Source organism: Emydura macquarii, unplaced genomic scaffold, assembly GCF_026122565.2.
Source record: "Emydura macquarii macquarii isolate MOO-44397 ecotype Brisbane River unplaced genomic scaffold, CSIRO-AGI_Emac_v2 contig_2473, whole genome shotgun sequence".
Taxonomy (NCBI): Eukaryota; Metazoa; Chordata; order Testudines; family Chelidae; genus Emydura; species Emydura macquarii.
In genome coordinates, this window is record NW_027132610.1 from 32,026,481 (window position 1) to 32,044,561 (window position 18,081).

The 18,081-nt window shown below is 38.8% G+C and overlaps 1 long non-coding RNA gene across 1 annotated transcript; it reads left to right on the forward strand.

Moving 5' to 3' along the window:
- Window positions 1-4,841: 4,841 nt before the first annotated feature.
- On the forward strand, window positions 4,842-13,469 carry LOC137162873 (uncharacterized). The gene is made up of 3 exons (XR_010922539.1): window positions 4,842-5,496; window positions 12,391-12,473; window positions 12,802-13,469. It is a non-coding gene; the product is annotated as an uncharacterized lncRNA (long non-coding RNA).
- The last annotated feature ends 4,612 nt before the right edge of the window (window positions 13,470-18,081 follow it).

Sequence of the window (18,081 nt, forward strand, 5' to 3'; positions counted from 1 at the left end):
TGAATGATATTCTCAACCATCTCAACCACCTGCTGAGGTTGAGGTGGCAGATTTCCTTATCTGATAGCACTTGCTAATATCTATCTTTGACATCAAGTACTGAGAATATTTTTGCTGTTGACAAGTAAGATTATATCTCTTTAATTGTTGGCATTTGGTAGTGAATTCTTTTAAGTGCATTGTTTAAATTGCTTGTGTCTATGCTCTTGTGCAGCGTGCCTAGCTCATCAATGACTATCCTGCTGCTTATCCAACTTCTTTGTTCTGAAACTTAAATAAGGATGCTTTCCTTTTTCCATTTGATGTATTGATCCCTTATTTTTTCCTATAAATGAAGTGGAAACTCTGTGAAGTAGTTACTGTACCAACTTAATTGTTTTATCTATTTTCAGGTGTAACGGGCCTGGAAAATATCTCAGTTCTTCAGAAACTTCATGGTAATCTTTTAGCAGCTTTGCTGCATGGATGGTCAGTGCATTCTCTGCTCTGGGTATATATATTTATACATATTCTGTTTTTAATTGTGTGGCTATTGTATGAACAGTTTGTCCCAAGTTTCATAGCACTAGATTCATGCACTCACCTATCTTATCTGCTTTATTTACTTGCTTCTGTGTTGTCTGTACAAAGCTGATATTTCAATTGACATACTTTTCCTTGGTATTCTGCTTGTAATTTACATTTTGCTAGTGGTATTGTGATTGTGATATCATATAATTTTAATTTGGCTTTGCTTGGTAGCAGTTTTGCTTTGTTTTGCATAATGCTGAGGAAGTTTTTGAAGCCTACCACATTCACTGAAGCACCACTGTCTATTTAGCATTCAGTTTCCTGTTTGTTTGTGTGCTGCTGCCATGTCTTTACCTCTGGTGCTAGCCTGAGCTTTATAAACATTTATTTTTGCTGTTTTGAACTGCATTAATCTTATCTATGTGCAAAATCTCATGCTCTGAATCACTTCTTCCTTCCTCAGCATGATGTATTTTTTTCTTTGCTTTTCTTGTCTGCAAGCTTTGACATAATGCGTCCTCTTGCCAAAATTACTATATATTACCCTATATGTGGGGCATTTTCCATTAATATGATTTTTCCACAGTACCCACAGGTCTTCTTTTGCATTTTGTTTCTCTGCTTCTCTGCTTTCTATTTGTCATTTGCTTTTGAACAAATTGTTATTTTTCCTTTGTATTTTCTTGCTTTCCCTGTGCTACTTGGTCAAATATCTGTGTCTGCTCCATTTATGCTCTGCATTTGGATGTTATCCTGATCACTTGCATTGCATATGTCTATTGCTGCTGGTAGAGTAAGTGTGGGCATTCTCTGAGCATTCTTTTTCATGTTCCTGCATGTTTTGTCCCTATTACTAATCTATCTCAAATTAATCTTTTCAGAATTGACAGTTGCATGAGTCAATCACTTTTCTACAGGCTGGCAAAATAGCAATCTATTGTTTCTCCAGATTCTTGATTACTCTTGATGTAAATATACGATTTTGGGGAAAAAAACATTTTATATATGACATTTTTTGTGGTTTGAAATGTTTATGGTGCACTTCTGGGATTTTACATCAATCCTCCCAATTTGCTGGAACATATCGAGATGTTGGAGCAAGGGGTAAACAGCAAGGTGGCAACATTTGCAGATGACACAAAACTACTCAAGGTAGTTAAGTCCAAAGCAGACTGCAAAGAACTACAAAGGGATCTCACAAAATTGGGTGACTGGACAACAAAATGGCAAATGAAATTGAGTGTTGATAAATGCAAAGTAATGCACATTGGAAAACATAATCCTAACTATACGTATAAAATAATGGGGTCTAAATTAGATGTTACCACTCAAGTAAGAGATCTGGGAGTCATTGTGGATAGTTCTCTGAAAACATGCACTCAGTGTGCAGTGGCAATCAAACGAAGCTAACAGAAAGTTGAGAATCATTAGGAAAGGGATAGATAATAAGAAAGAAAATATATTGCCTCTTTATAAATTCAAGATATATCCACATCTGGAATACTGCATGTAGCTCTGGTAGCCACATCTCAAAAAAATATTTTGGAATTGGAAAAGGTACAGAAAAGGGCAATAAAATGATTAGAGGAATAGAAAAGCTTCCACATGAAGAAAGATTAATAAGAGTAGGACTTTTCAGCTTGGGAAAGAGATGAATATGGGGGGATATGATAGAGGTCTATAAAATCATGACTGGTGTGGAAAGAGTAAATAAAGAAGTATTATTTACTCCTTCTCATAACACAAAAACTAGGGGTCACCAAATGAAATTAATAGGCTTAAAACAAACAAAAGGAAGTATTTCTTCACACAACACAAAAGTCAGCCTGTGGAACTCCTTGCCAAAGAATGTTACATAACAACATAAGAATGGCCATACTGGGAGGGGTTGGCGCTGGCCAAGCCCTCCATGGAGGAGCCAGCCCTGCTGTTGCAGGCAGCCTGGGGCATTGTTTTAATGTCCTCACCTGGCTGCTGAGGGCTCCCGCTGTGGGAAGGCGGGGGGAGCAAGCATCCCCCTGGCTCCCTTCCTCCCGGGACTTGTCACAGGGGCGCCATAAACAGATGGAAGCGACCTTGATTGCTGAGTCGCTCCTCTTCACCCCTCCCCTTCCCTCACCGACAGGACTCTGAGCAATGACTTGCTCCTTTTCCCAACTCCCCTCACTGGCCCAGTCTTTGCTCAGCCAGTAGGAATGCAGCATGTGGCAGAGCCAATAGCAGGGCTGGGAGCTTCGCACCACTTTTTCAATCTTGAAGCAAACACTCAGCTGGAAGGAAGCTTTCAGCAGTAGGCTGTGTGCTTAGTCTGAAGATGCTGCAGATTTCACCATGATCTGCCCCCACCTTGACACTGACATGCTAAAAAGGCAGGAGCAAGCTCCTGGTGACACTGGTAGAGATAGGGCCACTCAGATGGCTGCTGCCCCAGGGGATGATTATCCTCACAGACAGCCCAGCTTTGGAAGTTTAAGGACACCAGGGAGCTGTGAGGATTCTGGCTGCACAGGGGCCAGGCAGCCAACCCAAAGGCAGTGTTCCAGGGCAGAACTCATCACGCTCCCCTTGCTGCCATGTGGCCTGGGGGCATCTGCTCCTGTTACTCCTGCTCCCAGCCACACCACAGTGGGGGAGGAGTGGAGGAGAGTGGGAAATGGACCCACAGACCCTCCCCCCCATGGGGCAGTGTGGCTGCCACCAGCGAGGGAGGGGTGTAAATGCAAGCATTGGCCCCTGAGCGCCGGAGACTCACAATACACCACTGATAACAGGCATTTATTTTTCACCATTGTATTAGATTGTAAGTTGTTCAGGTCAGTAACCTGTGTTTCTTTATTTGCATTGCTGCATGTCTTTCACCTTAGAATATAAAATTGTGTAACAAGCCTGAAATAGCACTTTTCCAGCAAGACAAGTTCCAAGAGAAAGGAAGAAATAGTTAAGACTTTCAACTGATTCTGAAAAGTGACTCCTGTATCTGTATAAAATGAATAATTGACAGTGAAAAATCAAAATGGACTATGCAAATACTGGTATATATCTGCAGTTTCCTAAACCATAGATAACTGCTGACACTTTGTTATCTGTATAGGAGAGTTACAAATGAGACAAAAAATGTTGAGTTCTTTTAATATTCTTTTTACTTTAGAATTATAGTGATTAATTTTGGTCTTGCTCAGGCTGCTCATTACCAAGACCTGTAATAAATCATGATTCTTTATGTCAGAGGCAATCACGAAGAAAAAAGGTTGGGGGGAGGCACGCACACGCGCGCGCGCGCGCGCACACATACACACTTACAATTATTCATTTATGATACTATGAGTGCCAGATATAGTCTGGAATCCATGTATGCATTCCCTGACAGTACTGTAACAGGGTACCTCATAACATATCTACATTCCACAGTGTAATTCCCTTGTTTAAATACTGCTTTAAGGTGACAATCCTGCTCCGGCAATAGTCAATGAGAGTTTTACCACTGACTTCACTGGAGCAGGATTAAACCAAAAAGAGTATGAGACTTTCAGTCTGATTTGACTATTGATCTTGCATAATAATTAGATCTGATTGTAATTGTTGAAGCAAACAATTTCTCCAAAGGACTCTTTTCTTTTTGTGAATTGCTCACAAAGAGATTAATTTTAAAAATTTCTTTATTATTGAAAAATTTTCAACAGACACTCTGGGTCAGTTAATGATATCATTACTCAGACTAATTAGTATCTTATACCATAAGTAATCTTGTAGACTTTGAGGGGATCATTTATGGCCTAAGGTACATTTCAATGTGAGTAAATGTATCACAATATGTGAATGTACTTCAGTTCACAGGTCATTCAGGAAATATATTTGTTACTTGAGTTCACTAACTGATACTACCACTGTGTGACTAACCATCTTAATTACACGGTATTGATTCAGGGACTGGAACTGTAATAAAGAGGGTAAAGGTTGATTAAGTCACTGGGCCTCTAGTATTGTTATGGTGAGGGCTGAAATTATTCATGGTGTTAGGAGGATGTGGACCAATAGGACTGGGAAAATTAAGGAATAGGTTTTGTCATTAAGGATACTGAAGAAGTGTCATAGCTCAGTTACTGATCCAAAGCCAGTTGGCGCAGGGATTGATAAGTGACATTTAAAGTGTGGCGTATGTGATGGGGCTTACACCCAACACCTGTCAGATAAATGGTTAAGAGCCAATTAGGACACCTGTGATTGATTGGTTGTCTCCTGGCCAGAGGGGGTGGAGCTAGGTAGGAATCATTAGCCACTGTGTCTTATAAGGAACAGTAGGGGACTCAGTAAGAGTAAGCTGGTAGAAGAGGTAGGGCTTGTCTGTAGTGAAAAGTCAGGTAGGAGGACTCACAGGAGACAAGTTAGGCTTCTATGGCTGAGGCCCTGAGGTAGGGTCAGCTAAAAATGCTTCAGTGAAGTCTGCGAAGGGAGGAAGAGGGGTTAGCTCAGCAGAGACAGGAGATGTTGGGAGGATATAGGAAGAAGCCTGAAGCCTGGGAACTAAAGGGATGCTATGTTAAAAGCACACGCTGTATGAAGCCATACAAGGAGGCTTGGAGGTAGGAAGTGGTCAAGGGAAACAGCCCCATGTTTGAAGAAGCAAAACCTAGTTGCTTAATACAAGGTCCCTGGGTCAGAACACAGTGTTGGATGAGCCTGAGTTCCCCTACCAGCCCCTGAGGAGGAGGCATACAAGCCCAACAGAAGGAAGGGTGGTTCTGAAGACTGACCTCAAAGGACAGGGTGAGGAATAGCCCAAGTCGGGATTGGAGTGTTGAAGGCTATGTTGTGTTTGGACTTTGATTTGGATATTTTTGTTACCCTGGAAAATGATTGAACTTCATGTGACTCAGCTGGAAGGCTAATCCATGGAAAACCTGGCAAGAGGCAGGTGATCAGCAGGAGGCACTGGAGACAATGAGCCCTTGTAGCATTGCTCCCTGACACAAGCTGGCACTACAGATGGTAGGTATTTTGTCTTACAGAAGGCACATATTTGCCTTCCTCCACCTGACCTTCCTCTACCTCTCTGACAGCTCTGTACCAGCAGCCTATTTCCCTCCCCTAACCCATGAGCCCCTATACCTACCTGCTCTCAATTTGAGTGAGTAGTTTATAAGCTGATGTATGGGTTATGGTGCCTCTCTGTGATTTGGACCAAAGGAGGTTGGGTCATGGGTTGCCCCCACCCCTTGGTCTGTGGCATATGTCAAGTCACTAAGACTCTGACCAATCTTTTAAAAGGGTTCTGGTTCAGGGTCTGGAAGTCCTCATCTTTCAATCTGATCTACGTCCACCCACATGGAGTCCCTGTTAAGGAGCTCTGATCCAATATGGGCACAAGGCACTGTCTATGCAGTGTTAATTATACAATTAATTTACTTCAATTTGAGTGACATTCAGGAGAGCTCAGGCTGCTAGCGCTAAAACATTTGGAATTTCTAAATATAGATGACAATTTCCTAATTTAAAAAGTATTGCAGGCAACATGGGGGAATTCTTTGTTAGATCTTGTCTTAACAGATAATGAGGAACAGATCAGAGAACTAAAGAAAAATGGTAGCTTAAATACATGTGAGTATGACTTGATCATGTTTCTAATGTGCAAGTCTTGGTTAGTTGGTTACAGTCTATAAATATATATGGGGAACAAATATTTAATAATGGGCTTTTAAATCTCACAGAGAAAGCTATAACATGATCCAGTGGCTGGAACTGGAGTCTAGACAAATTCAGAGTGGAAATAAGGTGTAATTTTTTAAGTGAAAGTAATTAACCTTTGAAACAACTTACCGAGGGTCATGGTGGATTCTCCATTGCTGATTTTTTTAAACTGAAGATTGGATGTTTTTCTAAAAGATATTCTGTAGGCCAGAGAATTTACCAAATTTGTATGTTATACAGTAGGTCAGGCTATGATCCCTTCTGGCCTTGGAATCTGTGAATCAAGGCCTGAATCGTAGAAAAGAATGTATAATATTATATTGCATTGAGAATTTACATGTGATCATTTAGTTCCACTCTATATTATGTGTCTATATATAAGGGTCTTAATTAAGATAGAAAGTATGTTTGTCTCATGCCTGGATGAGCATACTTTAAGCATTTGATATCTGTGGTTTCATTTGAGAATCCAAGGTGTTAGGAGATGTGTATTATGTTTTTCTTACTGACTGTTTTTTTGTCTGCTTGGATTTATGGATTTTTTTATATTAGTTTTTATCCATAGATATAAAAAGAGGTTTCAGAAATGAGCGCTGTATCAAAGTCTATATTTAGGGACCCAAAACATAGCCTGATTTTTCAAAAGTAACAACCACTAAATAGCTCCCAATGAAGTAAAAGGTGCTGTTAAAGATTTATATTGGTACAACGAGCTAAGATTCAGCTGAGATTAGGTTGTAAATTGTTTCAATATTTAACTTTCCTTGCTCTGCTAAAAAAAAAAAAAAAAAAAAAAGGGGGGGGGGCATTTTTGTTGTTGCTGTCTTCTAGCTTCTGTTTCCAGCTGTTGTATCTTGTTAAACATTTGTCTGCTACAATAAAGAGCCGTCTGTTCCTGGAAACCTTCTCTCTGTATTAGTATTGATAGAATTTTATTCGGCGGTGGGAGAAGGTTTAGGAGCAGAAACAGGTGTAAATGTTATATGTATCTCTCTCATAGGGGTGGGGGAAGGATTTTTTGAAGGTTTTTTTCCCCCCCGTCTCCCCCCCGTGTTTGATAAAGATGGTCAGAGTCTGGATTTGCCTAGTCTGTTCTGGTAGCTGATTGCATAGCTGCACTCTTCTGACAGAATGTTTTGTCCTCAGTTCTCTCATGCTTCATCCTGGTCTTGTGATCATAGAATATTAGTGTTGGAAGGGACCTCAGTAGGTCATCTAGTCCAACCTTCATGATTCTTATTGTCATGGAGGAGCACTGGGGCTTGTTTGAGGGCTGAAATTAGGCCAGTATATTTTATTTACTTTTTTCCCTTTTTATGTTTTTTAATGTAAAATTAGAGTCTGTGTAGCAACCTGCATGGAATTTAGAGGGAGAAGGACAGGCTGTAGAAGGGACGAGGTTGTAGTAGGAAACAGGAAGACAGTCTAAGCACATGGCTGGAATGCTAGCTGTGTTGCAGTACTTTCAATAAAGAGGTAGTTTAGTTTTAGAAGCATGAAGTCCTGTCCTCATTACACAGCACATGGTGCTTGAAATACAGTGTGCAGTACTACACACTGGTGCTGATACTTTCTGAATTTATACAAAAAAGTGAGCACTTTGAAAAGGGAATTATGAATGATTAGTATTTCAAGTCTGAGCCATCTGCTGGTAATAATCTTTTGAAGGAGGGTCAAGACTCAATAGGATGAGACATCAAAAAAAAAAACTTTCCCTCATTATCGAGCTGTTTTTCAGTTAACAATAAAACAAAATATGCCCCTTGGTCTGCTCATGCAGTTAAGACTGTCAGCATTTTAGGAGAAGTTGATCATGAAACTCTCTTACATGAATGTCTATTATTCTCCAGTGACTGTGCTGAACTCTCTCATCTAGCAAAGCACATGTTGTTTAAGCACTTTCATTCTCACCTCGTAAATTCAAGAACCTCACTATTTTAACAGCCTATGTAAGAATGAGTATTTCCAGTAAATACACTCCTAAAAGCATAATACTAAAGCAGACATGAAGATGAATGACATTTGTCATTTGTGTAACTGTTTGCCAGTTGCAAACATACACCTAGTAATCAGGGCACAGAGTGAATATTACTCTTCAGTCTCTGGAAAGAAAGAAAAGTAAATAAATAAATGCAATAGATAGTATTACTCAAGAACAGTTGGTTTTGTCTGCTAAATAAATTGGCTATAAGAATAGAAGAGTAAAACTTTGGAGCACTAAATGAGCTCTTATGAGGAAAACATGTCACTATAATTTAATTACAATCAATCAAATAAACTGAATGCTAGTTTATACTATCATTTACTCAAGAAAACAGCAGTATAACTGGGTATTTTGCAGATAAAAGGGCTCAACAATTTTGTGGCCTAACTCAAATCAACATATTATGCAGCATCACTTACTCATTGGGGAAACTGGTGTTTGAAAATGTCTTTGAATCAATAGGCGCTTTAAATGTGCAACTCATTAATTGTTAGTTCAACCAAAGGGAAACAAATGTCCAGTTTTGTGGATGAAAATGAAGCATAAACGTTTATTTGAGACTTTCATCAATTGCTCTCTATGTAGATCACTTTTCTTTGACACCAAGTGATATCACAATTGGAAAAAGGATGTGACTATTCAATGGAGCAGAGGAGGAAAAATAGACTCCAACCACAAGTGATGTTTGTTTCTAAAGTAATATCCAATTATTATTAAAGAGAACTTTATTAATGTTTATTAGGTGTCTCTTGTATGGTAAAACTCTTCATATGCAAACTGCTTTCTAAATTTTGGATGTTACATTGTGATTCTTATGAACATGCAGATATATTGCTGTTGTGTAAACATAACATTACACAAAGACAGTATTGTGTGTAAGAGTCCCATGTACTTCTCACATGGGATCTTTGCAGATTTTGGGATATCTGCAGGCCTTTGGACGTATCTCACTCCCTATTCTGTGAGCTTCAAGGGGCAAACCCTGTTCAAAGGTACAAACCTGAAAGATTCTAAACAAGGAAAAACTAAATTTCCTCAACCTTCACCCATTTATTTTTTTTCTGAAAGAGGAGGAGGTGACCAGGCTCATAGGGCTTTTGGGAGGCGGGTGTTTTGTTTTTTTCTGTAGAATTTCTTGGGAATTTTGTTTAATGTACTGAAAAAATAGAGTAAGATGTAGTGTCTTAATTCTATAACATTTTAAAACTCTATTAGCTTGCAAAAAATTGCCCATGACTTCTAAATTCCCTAATCTATAAATATTGAACTGCTAATGTGCCTAGAGAATAACTTTCCTCACTGTCTCTTAGGAGGTCTTTGAGAGAGCTCATCTCAGCTGACAAATTTGTTTAGATAGGTGTGGGTGGAAGTAAAGGAGAGAAGAAGGAAGTTGCTTAGCATAGTCATCCAAGACATCTGTTGCACCTTATATTTAGCTATGACACACTGAGTATCTTTCCGAGACCTGTAGAAAAGCTGTGTTTCTTGAAAGGTTGTTTGTTTTAACAAAAGTTGGTTCAGTAAAAGATTACCTCACCCACAGTGTGTTTCTTGGATTACTTTTGTTAGCCCTGAATCTACAAATTGTTCCACACGGATGGGCCCTCACATTTGCGTGGAGCCAGAAGAACATGCTCCTTAGAGCTGGAGAAAGTCACATGGAGAAGGTGGAGGAGCTAGGCCTATGTTTGCACTTGATTCACAAATCTACGTTAGATAGCTGAGATTTCTACAAGTGTTTAATTATTTTAGTGACTGTTTTGCTGCTTAAGGAATCATATATTAAAGCAACTATGTAGTAGTCAGATTAATATTCTTGGGAATTTGCTGCTTCAGGTTTTCTCTGGGTTAGAATTTCTGTGTAACTCTTGTTTGTTAGATTTTATTAGCAGCATTGTTTAATTTCTAATTGTGTGTGTGTGTATACAGCATGCAAGAAAGACATGGCAGATTTATGTGTTTATATACTAGCAAATAGATAATATCTACTCACGCTTTATTTAAGTCATTATTTAATATGGCATGTAATAGTCTTTTCCCTTTTAAATGACAGATTATGTAGTCAAATATTTTTATTTTAGACCATGAAGGTGATGCACAGGGCTCATCCACTGCTTCATTATTGTTCACTGTAACAGCAAACCAAGCATTGGGAAACAGCATTTAAAACAAACTTAGTATTTTAACCTCAAACTCCAGGATGGCTTCAGTCATTTCTATAATTCCAGTTAGTTGGGGTAATCTTACACTCTTGAATATATTTTTGCATGGTCAAAGATTCAGGGACCATTATCTACTGCCTTGCACTCTGTCATCATTTACATTGGTATAAAATGAGTGCAAAGTAGGTGTGTAAAATTCTACCAAGCCAGAGAATGTTTTACACTTACTTTGTACTCCGTCTCCACAGAGGGCAAATCTGTAGAAGATTAGATTCTGTTCTTGCTTCTTAACTTTCCCAGGGAGCCTTACAAGAACATTCTGAACTTAACATGGAAAGGAATGAGATCAGGCAAAACCCCAAATGACTGAGTCTTTGGTTGCATAAGAATAGCTTTATTCAAAACATGAGGTATCTTGAAAAATTCTTTCCTCTTAGGACATGAACCCAAAACTCTCTGCTCCAAAAATAGCAATAAGGCCAACATTTTCATACTCTGTGCTATAAATTAGGCACCAAAATAAATGGCCAGACTTCAGTGGGAGTTCCAGATATTCAGTCACTCTGGAAGTCAGTGGGAGCTACCAGAACACAATACCTTTGAAAATCAGGTTTATTCTAGTGCCTAAACATGGGGCTTTTCTGTGGCTAACTTTAGGCATCCAAGTTTGAAAAGATTGAATTTATTTTCCAGCATATGACCTTATATCTGGATGAGTTAATATTGACAGAGAAATCTCAACTTTTGGACTTTGTTTACTTTTGACTTCCTCACATGTCAAACTTAAGGCTATTTTTGTTAATAGTTAGAAGGCAAAAAAAGGGGTGAATTTGCTGCTGTAACCGAGGCTTTACCATAAATTATGCACAAATAATTAATATTGGTTTATTTCTCACTGCACTGTGGGGTCCATTAAAACTAGTTGCTTGGGGTGGGATTTACAGAGGTATTTAGGTGCCTAACTCCCATTGATTTCAGTGAGAATTAAAGTGCTTAGAGTACTTTGGTCAATGCCACCCTTACCACTTGAAGTAGTTAAATTTACTGTGGTATGAGATTTTCACTGTCAGGCTTTGTGTACATTATATACTTCGATATAAATACATTGCTTCACCTTGCATACAAGGACGTAGATTTAAAATAGACAAAATGTATGCAACAATAGTAGATGCACAAATGAATAGTTCAAACACTAAACTCCAGGTGGTTGCCATGTTGATTCTTCATTTCAAAGACTATGACAGGAATAGTGGCCACTCAGCATTGATTAATGCTGAGATACAGCTCCAAGAAGGGCTGTGCCTTCTTCAAGGTTGAAACAAGCCAAATGAGAGCTGCAAAAACCAGGAACAGATTACTAAATTGAAAAGCTAATAGAGGACATATGCACTGTAAACTATATGGGGCATTACTAAATAAAATACAATTTAGTAAACTGAAATACTGAAATTAAAAACTACTGAGGCATAAAAAGAGAATTTCTGCAGCCCATGAGTCAGAAAGACATCCTAATCTTATACATTTTCCATTATATCATGATTCCAAGACAAGGGGATGCAATCTAAGCAGAGTTTGAGGTTGATGATTCCTCGATGTGTTACCAATATGTGGCCCAATGAACTATTACACTGCTTCAGTTTTCTGTTGGCATAACACCATTAATTTAAATACTTCAGCTTTATGCCAGAATGACTAACACTGGGTGAATCTGGTCACTTGTTTGTATTGCAAGTGTGAGGGCCACATGACATTTTTTTAAAACATTTTTTTTCATGTCCCACATGGCTATTTATAATATTTTAAAAGGCATGTACCCTGTTCAGGATAGCTTATCGTATCTTACAAAACTGAATGGACTAGTATGCATATTCATATGTAAATATGTGGCTGATCATCAGCTAGTATAAATCCATGTCTCTACTAAACTCACTGATTTACACCAAGTTAATATCTGGCCCGTACATAATTTTTTTATTTTTAAAATGTGTATCTGATGTGACTACATTGTTGCCCCTACTTGTAATGCTAGTGTCTTATGTCTGACACCAGCATCATCTCTCTGCCAAAGGGTAACAGAAGTCTGGGGGCTGCAGATCAGATTCCTGGTGGAGCAAAAATCAATGATATGGAGTGTGAGTATATTACCTATTTATTTAAACATATACACCAGTCCTGGAACAGAGGCAGTTGTAAATAGCATACGTGCAACCCTACCTTCAGAAATATCATATGTAAGTAATTCTGCACCTAGAACCTATACAAGCATCTTGCTGCTTGCAACAGCTTCCTCTACACAGAATATTTCATAATGAAAAAAAATCAGCAATAGTCTTTGTAGACTAAAAAATTGCTTGCAAATCAACAAACTCCTTGGAACACTGTAATCATGCCACCTGCTGACATCTGCCATAACAGTGTAATCCGTTTAATTTATTTTTGTTTTTTATTCATCTATCACAGAAGGAGCAGACTGAATCTTCTGGAATCCAGTTAGAGTTCTAAGGCATCTAAGTATTCCATCCTTGATACTAGACCACTGTATATGCATTTATTTTCTCATTATTCTTCTCACTTTTCCCCTTACCTTCTATGCACAATGGTATTGGCAGAAGTACATTGTTTTAGTGCTCTCTGTATTATTCATTGTAATTTGAACTTTATTAACCCAAATTATTTTATTTAATATGCCCAAAATATATGTAAGTAACCCTTGGCTCTATTTTGTTTACCTCCTAACATTCATTGGGTTGCCCTGTAGTAGGTTAATTGGTGGTGTCCAATATGATCTATGTATATGATTTCATATTTGCATTTGCTGCTGCTTTTTTGTCAGGCAATGTTATTCCATTGTATTTCTGAGTACTATATATACAGTTTATATCATTTTTGTCAATTTGTCCTACAGTATGATATATTATGCTGTGGTGTTTCGGTACAATATGTAAAATGATTCTTCAAATAAGAATGAATTTCTACAAGAGTCAGTTTTAATAGAAATGTATTTATAAATAATGTATATTTAATATCTGTCAATAGAGGGTGATGGCTGTTTTCACTATGGTCTTGTTTAGCACCACCGGTGACGCCTAATCATCCCCAAACTACAGTGTCAGATAATCCAGCACAGATCTCATGATCCTCAACAACCAGAGCTGGACTTCGCCCCCTGCAACTCTGCTTCTTGTACCACATTTATACAACTAATAGCCCCAAAAATGCAGATAGTCTTTCTGAGCCTCAGTTTTTGTAAGTAAGTTGCCCAAGGTCACATAGCAAGTCAGCATCAGAGTATGGACCAGAACCAAAGTTAGTTGTCTCCCATATCATTCTACATCATAATTACCAACAACTAAATAAAAGTGCACTCACTGTTTATCTGATTTTTCCTCTGCCCCTCCAATACACACACACACACACACACACACACACACACACACACACACACAAAGAAAGAATGTGGTTTGGTGCAAAAGACAGAATTTCATTGTAATGAATATAAAGGTTATTTTTAACTGAAGCTGCTGGACATAGATTCCCTATAATTCTCTCTGGCTCCTGAACTAAAATAGTTGTTGGTGCCTGCTTTTGACTCCATATTTTGTCTCACTAAATCCACACTTGCACTCAGCACTTATTCAGAGGACTGCATTAGAATTTCAATTTGCCATTGGGTTGTGCAGCTCTTCCCCAAAGTGCCCTATATTTTCTTTAAACTGACTTCCTTTGAATAGCTGCTATGTGATTGACAAATTAGAGAGGAAAAAAGCAGCTGCTGACACCATACTGTATTCGTAGGCATTAAAAGAAGATGAGAAGGTAAAATTACAAAGGCTATCAGTCATACATTAGGACATAAACCTATCAGCACCTGGGATTCTGAAAAGAATTTCATATTAGGGAAATTGTTTTGTAGATGGGTGGCTTATGTCTTACTGTGAAACTGTCAATATTAGCCACTGTCCTAGCCAAGCTTTCAGCACAGAAATACTATTTGTTTGTTCTAGTATAACAATTGTTATAGTCCTCTTTTTTTTTTTTTTTCTTTTTTTCCCAATTTGGGGAGTATTACCTGAGTATCTAGCATTTCTTGTAATCAAATATAAAATATTGTCTGTTTTCATTCAGTGCTACAGATTAGATAACTGCTTTATCTAACTTTCTTCTTTATACAGAACTGATCTTTTTAGACAGGAGTAATACTTATTTGTGTGTGTGTGTGCATAGCAATTGTTATGCTGAAACAGGCATAATTTTTCAATACTTGTAGTTTGACTCCATCTTATATATTTATATATATATACACACACACCCCAGGACAGTAATAGCACAGTTGTACTACAGAGAAAGATAAGTCTTTAGGCTCAAACTGGATAGTAAGACCAGTGGATCAGATTTGCTTAATACCTCATTAACCTTGGTTAATCATACCTTTCCTGTGCAGTACTAACCAAGCATGGCAAGGTTCTGGCAGCAAAACTTCAACTTGATAGTGAAAGAACTTTACCCTGCAATATACTGAGAATAGATGATGATGAAAAATCTACATATAGTCTTGACAGTTACTACACCCTTATTGCACATACCTCCTATTCTAAATAGAGGAGGAGATCATGCAAATGATAGCTAGGCTGAACAACAGTCAGGACCACATGATCTTATTAATTATACTCATCTCTGCTCCTCACTGCTCTTTTACTACTTGTTAAACTAACTTGTTGAGCCTTATTTCAAATTAAAATCTAAGCTCTTTGAGGCAGGTATAATAATTTCTTTGGTACTTATACCATGTGGGGCACAATAGTCCCATCTGAGACCTTTGGGAGTACCACAATTTGGATAATAAATGTTATTAATTATAACTTATCTCAGACACCATTGTATGTTAATGACTAGCATATGATTTTTGGTCAATAAGCTAAAATATGGGTAATGAGCATTATGTTTTACAGCACAGCTATATGCATTAAAATGACATATTGTAGACTGCTGTAAAATTCACTTGATCTTTCTTTTATACACCTGTCACTAAAATGTATCAGTACTCACAATTTCTTCGTACTTCTCAATAGCATGAGGTACAGTTTGCCATAGGATATTTATTCCACTTTTTAAAAATCTCTCACTATTTCCCATAAGAGCTTATAATGGGTTTAAGCACCTCAAGTCACTATTTCTAGCGTAAATAATGACACCATCAGCATAACTAATTTAGATAGCATTATCTTGTGACAATCTGGCTAATAACGTTTGTGTCACACTAAACTATAATTAGTGTACTCCATACAGGCCATCTTAAAACCTACTTGTTCACCCCCCTGCTAGATGGTGCATGAGACAGAGGTTATCTACAAGATAAAAAATACATCAACCCATAAGACATACCAGATTCATTGTCAATTTTATTTCATAAAACTGATGAGTATCATGAGTAACGTCAAGCCATCTTGTTATTCACTGGTCAATGATGAGTGTCTTTGTGGAAATACTATTAACCTGTTCAGCTCACGTACAGTATCTGGGGTGAAATCCTGGCCCCAGTGAAGTCAGTAGCCAAATTCTTATTGACTTCAGTGGGCCCAGGATTTCACCCCTGCTCAACATTTGTCTTCTCAATCAGATTATAGACATTTTTATTTACAGTCTTCTCCATCCCCCAAGAAATTCTATTCTATTATGTTCTGGTCTATTCAGCTAAATTAAACTTACTGTTACATTACTAAATTAGTACAGTAGTTAATCTGCATTTCATTTTACCTTTTTGATTGCTGAATTTATTGAATTCATTTTGATGCAACCTTTATTGACTTTGATTCCAGAAGACCCATATCATCTAGGTGATGCCCATTCCAGGGATGAGTACAGAACATAGTACTGTCATCCCCCATGTAAATACAACAACCAAAATTTTCATAAAAAATTGCAAATATACTCAGACCCCCTGATTTGTGAAGAGCTAGTGAACAGGGGGCAGCAAACATGGGAGCTTGAGAGGGAGATCTCCTGCTGAGGAAAAAGCAAACACTAATTCTTGAGGTGAGTGGGTGAGTTTGATTCTGTCTGGTTCTCTTTTAGCTTAAAATTTACAGTGTGATTCGTTGGGGACTGTGTGTTTGCATACACAGCAAAGAAAAATCTAAAGTTGGCCCATGCCAGTTGGCTCAGTCTGCAGGGCTATTTCATGGCGGTGTAGACTTCTGGGCTTGGGCTGGAGCCCGAGCTCTGGGACCTTCCCACCTGTTACCTGTCAGCCAGGGTGCAGTACCCAGCCTGTCTGACTCACGAAGGATTCCCTCCCACAGCCTGTGTTTGAACCAGAACTGATCAGAAGAAAGACCTACAAAGAGCATGAAAAAGCAATGGGAGACAACTAAACCCCTTGGGACAAGGGTGACAGGATTAAGCAACTCCCCTAGCCTCATTTGCTTCAAAGGTGTGACAGAGAGGCATCTCCACTAGCATACAGAATCCAGAACAGAGATTCCAAGGCACAGACCACACTGAACTCTGGGACCAGAGAAGCAGGGAAGCACTGCATGAGTGGGATCTCTGCTCCTGATGTTAATGAACCCATGCCTGCACACCCCTAGTTCAGTAGTTATCAGACCAATTCTAATAATGAACCCTCTACTGGCATCCAAATACTGAATCTGCCTAATTGCAGTGTGAGCTCCCTTGAAGGAACACCAGCCATAGCCAGGAATTATTAGTTCCTATTGTCTAGCCCAAACAAAACAACTCTGGTATACTCCCTGGAGTCATTGTTTACCCATAAAGAAATCTAGTGTTCTGTCTTGAACCATTGTGTCTTCCCTACAAAACCCCTACCCATGTTCAAATCTCTGTTCTGATGCCTGGATCCAAAAGCTGTTCGAGTTCCACTGGGACTTCACCTTTTCCTGACTGATCATGTTGGGGGCTCTGCCTGTCTCCAGCACTCCAGACCCTCAGCTACATCAACGACGTGGAAACCTTGACCAGTTCAAGCTTCACAGAGTGGTAAGACCCCAAACTCTCTCTCTCTCCCTCTCTCTTTGTTTTTACTCCAGGTATAGCTTTCTAAACCTGACTTTTATAATTAAATTTGAGCTAGGTTTCCCCAATGCCCCAATTGAAATTGTGTAATATTGTAACTATTTGGTTGGTTGTTTCTCCTTGTATGGCTATTACTACTAGTATCATGAGTTTTTTATACCTGGCAATAAAATAACTTTTATAATCAAGCTGGTTGCCAGACTTTCTCTGAACTTCGTCTACTCTTATGTGTTCTTTGCTTCTTTATTTTACTCTGCAGCAACACTCCTCTTACCTAAGCCAAAGATCCCTGTAATGCCCAAAAATCCTGTGGGGTTTGCTCATCGGGGGAGGGGGGGGTTACTACCAGAACAATTATAATTTGAAAATGGGGATAGGAATGTGCTGAACCTATGGCATATGAGGGTGGCAGCTTAGAAGTACTGCTTGATCCAGACTGCTGAGTTCAGGGGCATAAGAGGGTGTCAGCCTGGATGTGCTGTTTGAACATAACCCTAATAAAAGAGTGCACCCCAAGGTGACAGGCAAATCTGGTAACACACCTCTTGAGTCTTCTGAGCCTGAGTCTGCTGCCATGGGCCAGCTGTGGGTTTTTCTTTGCTGTGTAGACATACCTTTTGTGGAGTGTATGGGAGTGGGACCTGGAGGCCCACCAGCTGAGGAGGCATTAGCAAGGCTCTAGCTTTCTCTCCTTTGATCCTTTATTCC